The 10,125-nt window shown below is 33.1% G+C and overlaps 1 long non-coding RNA gene across 1 annotated transcript; it reads left to right on the forward strand.

Moving 5' to 3' along the window:
- The first annotated feature begins 4,951 nt into the window (after positions 1 to 4,951).
- Positions 4,952 to 6,725, forward strand: LOC119984757. The gene is made up of 3 exons (XR_005464974.1): positions 4,952 to 5,057; positions 5,199 to 5,262; positions 6,407 to 6,725. It is a non-coding gene; the product is annotated as an uncharacterized LOC119984757 (long non-coding RNA).
- The last annotated feature ends 3,400 nt before the right edge of the window (positions 6,726 to 10,125 follow it).

The following is a 10,125-nucleotide window of genomic DNA, read 5'->3' on the forward strand; positions in this document are numbered from 1 at the left end:
TATTTTCATCTCCACATTAGAGAGCTCTTTGTGCCCAAAATTAACATATCCTACCTGTGAGCTATCATCCTTGTTCTCCTAGTTTGTTGCTGTAAACACTGAGAGAGAACCTGAGCCAAACAATTGTAAAAGCCCTTAATTGGGTATACCATCCTTGTGAGGATTGTGAAAGTTTCGTGATTTGTCTTTAAAATCACGTGTGTAAAAAGTTAGAAGGGTTAACTTGTGAAAACCTCTGAGTTTCGGTGGTGAACTCCGGAAAATCACCGTAGTGGATTGAACTCCTAAGCAAGGGTGCTTAGGGAGTGAAGTAGGAGGACTTGGTGAAATCGTCGAACCACTATAAATCACTGTTTGCATCTCTCTCAACCCTACTCTTTTATAGTTGTGTTTTATTGCTTTAATCTGGTTGTATATGTTCTATATTGTTCACTGTTTAATATATATTCTGTAATTATATGTGATTGTTTTATATGATTAGAAACTAATATATTTGTTTGATTGATACATACGGGTTTAGTTAGAGAAAGTCAAGTTTGCATTGATTTATAATTATTTTAAACTGCTTCCGCTTATGACATTTGCTTGAATTGGTTTAAGATATCCTACTAGAGAGCAAATCTTTGTGTGTGTTGTGTTTTTGTGTGACGATTTTGTATTAGAGGATTTCTAATAATTTAGGGACACAATTCACCCACTCTCTTGTGTGGCCTAGGTCCTTCATATCTAACCCATTGTCGACGGCTTTGTCGATGATGTAACATATATATCCCAAAAGCAGGGATCTCGGTTCAAGATTGTCGGTCTCCTTGTCATGTACAAATCCATCCTCTTCTCAGTTTCATATCATCTGTATCATTCCTCTTTTGTTTAAAGACTACATATTACAACCTTTTCTATATTCTTGTTTAACCCAAATGTGGGTTTGGTTTTAAATCTTATTGATTTACTGCTTTGAAAATAGACTCTCTCGGCTGAAAATTAATTTCTTTTTATTTCTTTGCTTTTTAGTGTAGACTTTCGTGCTATGGCTGACAAAACCCCATTAGTTGTTGACATCGAGGATGATGAAAAAAATTTCAAGATTGGAATGACATTTAGTTGTCAGGATGAAGCTTATAAAACATATAATATGTATGCAATCCATAAAGGGTTTGGAGTTCGAAGGAGGCAAAAATCATATAATCGTAAGAATGAATTGCGTCAGTGTGTTTTTCTTTGTTATTGTGAGGGATTTTCGTCATATGTCCCACCACATGAGCAAAGAAAAATTGAGAGAATAGATCCTAGGTGTGTTTGTAAAGCTCGTGTCAAGTTTGGCATTGAAGGTGACTTTTGGACAGTGCTTGATATGATATATGAGAATAACCATGAGTTAATCAAAGAAGAATGCCAGTGCTTGATATGATATATGAGAATAACCATGAGTTAATCAAAGAAGACCAAAGGCATTCGATAAAGTCTGGGAAAAAAATGACTAAAACTAGTTCAAGTGTCTTACAGTCAATGACAAATGCTGGAATTAGATCAACTAAGGGATATTCTTATATAACTAATGAAGCTGGGAGTGCAAAGAATGTTTGGTTCACATTGAGGGATTGTTAGAATTTTTTACAATCTCAAAGAACGAAGATGATAGGTGTTGGGGATGCTCAAAGTCTTATGAATCATTTCAAGTTATTGCAAGCTAACAATTTTGAACTTTCTCTTCAGTTTCAAATGAAAAGAATAGAAATCGAAATGTTAGAGAAAGGGATTTGGGAGAAGTTATTCAATTTCAAATGATATTAATTTAATCAAAATGTTAATTCAATTTTGCTAATTGAGATATTTAATGTCCACATGTCAATAATTCAAACGGGACATGCACACCACGTCAGATCATGACGTAGTGTTTGCTTCCTACTGAATATTTTCTCCAATTCCCAAGCGTTTGGTACCAAAGTACACTGCAAAAGGCCATGTGTCTTTGGAAAATGATATAAATACATAAAGTTTGGCATTCATAGTGTAATAATTTATGTAGCATGTTAATTGCCAATCCATAACTTTTTTGGGAACATTCTCTCCTCATTTTAATCAAAAATCTATTTTAAGGGATCCATATTTTAACATCACTCCAATCACATCTCCATCTCAATATCACATTAAATATTTTATTATTTTTCAACATAATTAGTTTTAACTACCTTCAACTTTAACTTATTATTTACAAATACCAATAATATCACTTTAATATTGATAATATCATTATTTAACATTAACTTTAAAATAATATTTATAAATATATATCACAAAGGAATGCTTTTTAATATTATTTTTTAACAAATAAATATTTCGTTGACACGTAAATGAAGATATTACGTTTCTTCTTAATTGTTTTAGTAGATAAAGCTTAAAAATAAAATAAATAAATGAAGATAAATTTACAGTAGGTCCTCTTGTAATGGCTATAAAGCTATCAAATTTTTTTTTAATAAAATTATGAATGTGTTTGGATTGAGCTTACAAATCCAACGACATATTTTTTGTCCCAAACAATAATCAAAACGAACATGAAAAATATATGAAAATTCTGAACCGTTGAATATAAACGCGAAACATCCTATGTCTATCTTGTTATGAATTTAATTTTCTTAAGACAAAAGATATATCTTTGGATTCGTAATCTCGATCAAAATATATTTATAATTTTATTAAATTTTTAGAAAATCTTAACTGCCTCATTTTTACTACAATGAGCCCCGCTGCAAAAAAAATTACAGCAAACCCTCAGAATCCATCTATATGGCCACAATCTATTTGTTATCTCTACCACTACTACCAAAACCCATTTACCATAAACCACTCTCTTTGCCCCTCTGTTTCTTCACTCCTATTTACCATAGTCATCTCAAGTTCAAGATAAGCTTCGGTTGAACTTCGGTTTCTCTGCAATTTCCATGCCTTTATGGTCACTGGTTTCTCTACAATTACCATTTGAATTTGAGAGAGATACTTGAAGGAGAAAAGGCCACATCTTCCATTATTGGAAGTGAACCAACATAGCAAGTTAGCAACAAAGAGACACATTCTTTGTACCTCTTACCTAAAATACTATAAGGCTTGTTTGGCCACATGAAGGAAGTTCATGAGCTGATTGTGAAGGTTTTTGTTGATACGCCAAACATGACATACGTATAACTCCTTTGGAGATCTTTTGGAGCCAAATTGATAGGATCCCAAGGGCTAAAATTTAAACACACTTTACATCCTATGGTCTTGCTTGGCTATTGCTATGTATGAAATAGATTGAAGAGAAAGTTTGATCTAAGGGCTATGTGCTTGACAAGTCATCATTTGGAAGAGAAAATCCTGAAGACCAAGACAAGCCAAAGGTTAGATATTCAAGGGTGATGATTTAATGTCAATTTGATCTAATGGAATGAATTAGGTAGCTTAAATGAAGGGCCATGATCAAACCTTGGTTGTGACCCAACGGTTGGTGTCTAATGAGAGCATTAAATCAAAAGGAAGGGGCCTCATTCCTCACACACTTGGAGATGATATTGCAAAGACATCTTTCCTAGTTGCTGTCAAGTGTTCATCAGGCTTTCCAATTACAATCAATCTTGCTTCTACCCAAAATCTCTACTAGGTTTCACCATCAATTTACTTGTACAAAGAGTGGAGTGCTATCTATATCTTCAAGGTTCTACCCTATCCTTACTTCAAAATACTTCCCCACCATTTTGCTTTTACAAGGAGTGGAGTGCTATTTACTATCTTCAAGTTTCTATCCTAGCCTTGTTTCAAAAGACTTCTCCACTATTTTGCTTCTGCAAAGAGGGAAGTTCTTCACATTCTTGGCTCTAATTCTACAGATTTTAGAAACCTCAATATTCTTCATTTTCATCTTATGCGAAAGGCTTTGCTGTATTGAATAGTTTTACTCATCATATTAGCCTAGTCCTAACTTTAAGTGAACCTTTGTGCCCAAACACTCGTAAAAGTTTTTTTGTTGGGCAACTACCTTGTGAGGTATAAAGTTTGGAGTCAAGCTTGTGAAAACCCTAGTTGAAGGTGATCTCGAAACCTTATGTAAAAGTTGGGAAGTTGTGAAAACTTTCAATTTGAGGGTCAACTAAAATCTTGGTGAGTTTGGGGGTTAGCTTGGAAACCTCTAAATTTGGGCGTGAACTTGTGAAACCCTCTAAGTTGTTGGTGAGTTTTGAAAACCATCATCCTTAGTGGATTTGAAAGTACTAGGTTGGTGAACCTAGGTAGTGGATGTAGGAGGGTTACTTCAAACCACTCTAAATCTTTTACGTTGATTTTGTGTGATTAGGTGCTTATTTGCTTTACAAAATCAATTTTGGTCATTCTAGACCTTGTGCATCAAAACAAGTTTTATGCCATTGTGAGTTGAGGAATTGCATGTGGTTGAACTTGAGTTCCTTAGTGAAGATCAATTGATCACTAGGTTGTGTGTGTAATACCCCGTATTTTTGGGTCCATTAAAACGGACAAGTGTTAGTAGTAGTATTGTCCATTGAGTCCTATAGTAATATAGAGGTTATAATTGAAAATTTGAAATATTAAAATTTGATGGGATTAAATCATAGGAATATTGATAAAGTAGTAAATATGGAAAAGGGATTGTTGTAAGTTTTTTTTATATAACTTGAGGACATGATTGTCCTTTTGATAATCAGCTTTGAAAAAAAAAAAAATTTATTATTGTCGGCAGAGAAGCTGGCAGCTCTATATATATATTCTATATTAAAGTGCGTGAACAGACTACACTAAATCCTATCACACATTCTTTTTTCCTATTCTCCTCACTCTGCCGTGTACCCTCTTCCTCCACCATCATCTCAACTTCACTTGCAGCCACTTCCGGCCAACCGTCCAGCCACCACTGCCGCATAGTTCTACCCACAAATTTGATTTGCTTCAGTTGTTTTCAAATCAAGAGGCTTTCATGACCTTTCTTGGTTTTCCAACAAAGAGGGGGTTTGCCACCATAAGTTCTTTATCTGTCAACTAGGAGCTTATTCAAAGTTCTCCACGTTTGGGTAAGAATTATTATCCCAATATATACCAGTTTAGTTGAAAATTATTAGGGTACAATTCTAGGGTTCTTGAATCAAATTGGGGATTTTGTTAAATTGATACTATACCTGATAAATTAAGTCATAATATGTTATTTTTAATAGATTGACTCATTGGATAATACTTGACGCTTAACGCTTAAGCTTGTGAAGTTTGTGTCTACAAGAGGTAGGGAAACTACCATCCTCTCTAATAATTCTTTGTATATCTTGTATTTAATCCTTTTAGGAAAATTTCTATTCTCTTTGATAAATCTTTTATGCCTTGTATTGAATCATTGTAGGAACTTCCTAAATTCTTAAATTCCTTGTTCCTACAATTGTTTGATTGTTGTTCATGGATAATTGTTGGCCTCTATTATTCTTTGTCTTTCTCCATGGACATGTTGTGGCCTAAGCCATTGCTGTGGGTCTTGCATCCATCATGTTTTACTATAAATTTTCGTAACAAAGATATTGCATAAATACTTTTATTTGCATCAAATTCTTTTAATGCATTATAGAGGGAAATTGTAAATTTATTCAAAACCAATAATTTGCATATTTTACACCCTTGTGGAGTTCAATGGATGAGGGGTTGGGAGTGACGCCGGGGTTTCAGCCTGGACATTGTGCGACTCCCAGGAGGATCCCGAGTTTATTGGACCGCAAGATGGGATTTTAGAAAATTGTATTGTAAACTGTTTTGGGTACAACTTAGTTGTACTGTTGTTGTTAAAGTAAATTCTTGTAATGATATAAAAAATTATATCATTGGTAAATGTTTTGAACTATATTGTAATGTGGCATATATTGAGCCAAGTTTTGTGGACAATTGTTGGTTGTGTTGCTCTTGTATCACCTTGTTCGGTGTGGGGTGTACAACCCACTACCGGTTTAGGTGTCCGGATATCCTTGTTGTTTGGGGAGTACACTTTCCTTAAATGGATCCTCCCTTGTGTGTGATTGTGACCTTACGTGTACTTGTATACACTTGGTCAACGAGTGCTTCGGCATTCAGTGTGCCTCAATTGTTCCACTTGTTGTTTTAAATATATACAATATTTTAAATGTATATATATGTTGTAAATTGCATTCATTGATGCATATTGGATATTGTACCTTGTAACCATTTATCCATATTCATTGTTGTTATGTGTCATGTTTATACTCTCTTCGCACTTTGAGCGCTGTAAATCTTTATAGGGGCCCGAATCTAGTACGGTTCCTTCTGGTAATGTATTTCTATATCTCGTTGTTTATCGTTCTATTTTTATTTCCCTACTGGGCCTTTCGCTCATGCCTTCTTTTCTTTCCTTTCCTTCCCCCCTCAGGTCAGGAAAATGTTCAGGATCGGCTGCCAGAGGCGTGACAGTGTCGTGTCGCCCGTGTTTACTAGATGTCTATTTCCTTACCCTTAGTTAGGATTGTTAAACGTTTTAAATTGTTAAACTTTATGTATGACTCAGTCACCTTTGACTTGAGCTATTGTTTGTTTCCGCTACGATATGGACCATTGAGGTCTTAATTACGATGATAGTATTGAGTTATGTTATGGAGGCTTAATGCCATTGGAGTCCTCTTTAGGACAATTGTTTATTGTTGTGCAGGCTGGCGCTCATTGTTCTATAAAATTGCGTCACGTCTGTCTAATTTGTATATGTGTTTTTCCTATCTCACGACCCCACACTCAACGGGGCGTGACAACTTGGTATCAGAGGTTTAGGTTCTAGTGTCCTAACCTTGTGTGTCTATGGGCTACGCTGTGCGTCTTCGCAGTCGGCAAGTAAGTTTTGTTTTCAATATTAGTCTTGTAGTTGGAATTACTGACATTAGAATTGTTCTGATACTTATGTTCCTGGAGGTAGATATAAGTTCTTGTTTGTGCTATAATTGTAGTTGTCTATTGTTAGCTTATTATGCCATGTTTGTATGTTAAATACACATTCAATTCGACCAAAGATTTTTGTGTGTAGTTAATGTTAGAGGTTCGAATTATGCACCTGATTTGTGTGTATAGTTAATGTTAGTGGTTAGATGATGCACATGAAATGATTCATCAGGAAAAACTTGTTTGGTGGTGTGATAAACAAGGAAGTGTTCTCCACACTCCTTGGTTCATGAAGTGAAACAAAATAGTTAAAGTTTTACGATATTAATGACATTCAAAGTAATAGTAATCTTTCTCGATGAAAAAGGTTGTATGTTATGTGTCTTGATTGATAAGTATGTGTCTTACTAAAAGAATGGTAAATTGATAATTTTGGGTGACCGGCCTGCATCAACTTAATGACGTCACAAAACGTGTTGAACGTAAGATTCTAGAATTTTGTGGATGCTTCGTAGTAACTAAGAAGTATGAGAAATTTTTAATATTTAAGTTTAAGTTGTGAAATCAGAACTCAAGAATATTGGTATGTGGTATGTAACATACATGTTGTGGTGTGTAACATATATGTTGAGGTATGTAGTAAAATCCTAACAAAGTTGGAAAGGAAATCGTAGGAGTTATTGATACTTTAAATTTATAAGTTTAAAGTTTCCTAGTGGTTGAAAAATAGAAAAAAAAAAGAAAAGAAAAGGAGAAGAAAGTGTATTGTGAATTCTTGGTGGATTATTTGAACCTACTAAGATCTAAGTATAAGTCAATAACTCTTATTGAGAGTCACTTCCCAATGAATGCTGTTAGTGAGAATTTAAGAAATTTTAAAGATCACTAAGTTGTGTGGATTTTATTGCATGTCAATAATGGTTAAGGAGAATTTTTCAATATTTGAAGTAAATTCATGAGTGTTGGGTGTTGTGATGATAAATGGAGTTGTTTAGAGATTAATGCACTTTATGTTAAGAGAATGATCTTAATTGTAATGGAGTAAATGTCTAAGTAATGGTATGATGTTCTTGATTAATGATACCTCATGAGATGTTAATGTTAAGATGTTTGTGGAAAATATGACCAAGTGACGATCATGTAAATCAATGTGTTCAATGATGAAATTGTAGTTGTGAAAATGCTAGAAGCATATTGGAGTTTTTAGATATACATGAATCATTATATCTTGAACTTGTTGTGAAATTATTGCGTAAGTTGCTAATATGGTGAAATATGAGATGTTAATACATAATCAAAGAAATTGTTGAAGTTGTCCACTTGTGAATGTATGTTAAAGGAAAATTTGAATACTAGTGAAAGTTGTAAAGGTATGGTGTATAGTGAAGTTGAAAATTTGTATGGTGAATATAAAAGGTAAGGTGGATGATATGAAACATATATATTGGGTTTAGATTAATTTTGACGAGCATCTTTATTATTATGGGAGAAATGTATAGTTATGGTTGCTTACAACTTTTTGATAATTTGTGCTAGTTAGAAATTAGTGTAAGTTCTGAAGTTTGTTATTGGAGACATGGTTACTCAATTAGGTGAATTTATACATTAATTATTTAAGTGGTATTTGTGATGTCATGATTGGAGTATGCTGGTTACGGTGTATCAAATATTTTTTTTGAGGGATAGTTGGTTCTAAAGGTTTGATTGGTGAATGGTGATCCTATTGTAGTTAAGGTTCAGTGATTTGATACATTGGATAAACTAATAATTCCTTTTTGGATGATATATCATTTGGTGGACTTTTGGGATTTTCATAATTTTATTGGTACTCAATGATCCTTTTCCTATAGGAAGATTGATAGAATGAATACTACACAAGATGTTTTATGGTGGGTTACAATGTTGATGATTATATTATGGATAGGAGTTTGATAGTAAACGAATGTTATGAGGATATAATGTGTGGATTGAGTAGTGGGAAATTGGGTAAACAAAGTGAAGTTTTATGGCCTTGTAATCTCTAAAGAGGGTATGACAGTAGACTCTTCTAAAGTTGAATTTATTTTTCAATGGAAACAATCAACGAATATAGTAACAAGGGCAAGTTATTTAAAGCTAAAGTTGTGATCATCTGTTAAATACTAATATCTGTTTTCGTGTTGTAAGTGTTTGGCAAGTTTGTTGCCTACTATCTTGTATTCAAGTTGCATCCAATTTTCGATGCGTTGACAAAGTAGTCTATGAAATGATAATGTGTGAAACTGATCATGATTTGACTGAGGATTATATTTCTGAATTTATTTATTTATTTATTTGAAACATGTGGTACTACTTCAATAAATAAGTGTTGAGGTGTTTTAAGAATTGGCTACATTTTTGTCAATCAATGTTCTTTCTTTTCTTTCTGCATATATATTATAGTTTCCTTGACAAGCTTTACTTTCAGAGTGTATTCATGAGAGAGAAGTTTTGAAGTAGTTAAGATTTTATTTGTAATTTCGGTTCTTTTGATGGTTATATGATCTTTTAGTCGTGCCTTGAAAATCCATGTATGATAATAACTAATAAGGTTGAAAATTGCTCCTAAGCTATATTTTCCTTTATTTTTTGATCAGGAGAAAAATATTGTTGTAACTTATAAATTTTTTTTTTTATTTATATTTTTACCACTGAAGAACGTTATGAATAAATTATTCTTGATGGTTTACATTATGACATGTCAATTATGCACTTAACCTATGATGTATAATATTTTTATTGGGTCTACTTATGATGATAGATAATGGGGCTATTTATAGGTTGACTTTGCTCTATAAGTAAAATTTAATATCTCATAAATATTATAGTTGATGAGCATTTGAAAATAGTAGCATCTTTGTATTATGTGTGCCTGTGGACGTGTATTTACATGTCTCTTAATTGGACCTACTGTACTAAAAGAACTTTTGGCTGTAACATTTGAAAACTTGCTCGTCTCGTTAATTGTGGGAAATTACTTGAGCAACATTTGTTGACTAAGTTTGATAATGTCTATTTGTTTATTTTATTGACAAGATTGTTAATTTGGTGAACTTTTCCTTTAAGCTAATAAGATATATCATGTCATGCTATAATTGGTTATAAATTGTCAAATTTTGTATTTTACTACGTTCCATGGTCTACTAATAAGTACGACTTATGTTAAATAGCAAAAATTATGCTGTTAATTTTTCTAGTATTGTA

Source organism: Tripterygium wilfordii, chromosome 18 (assembly GCF_013401445.1).
Source record: "Tripterygium wilfordii isolate XIE 37 chromosome 18, ASM1340144v1, whole genome shotgun sequence".
Taxonomy (NCBI): Eukaryota; Viridiplantae; Streptophyta; class Magnoliopsida; order Celastrales; family Celastraceae; genus Tripterygium; species Tripterygium wilfordii.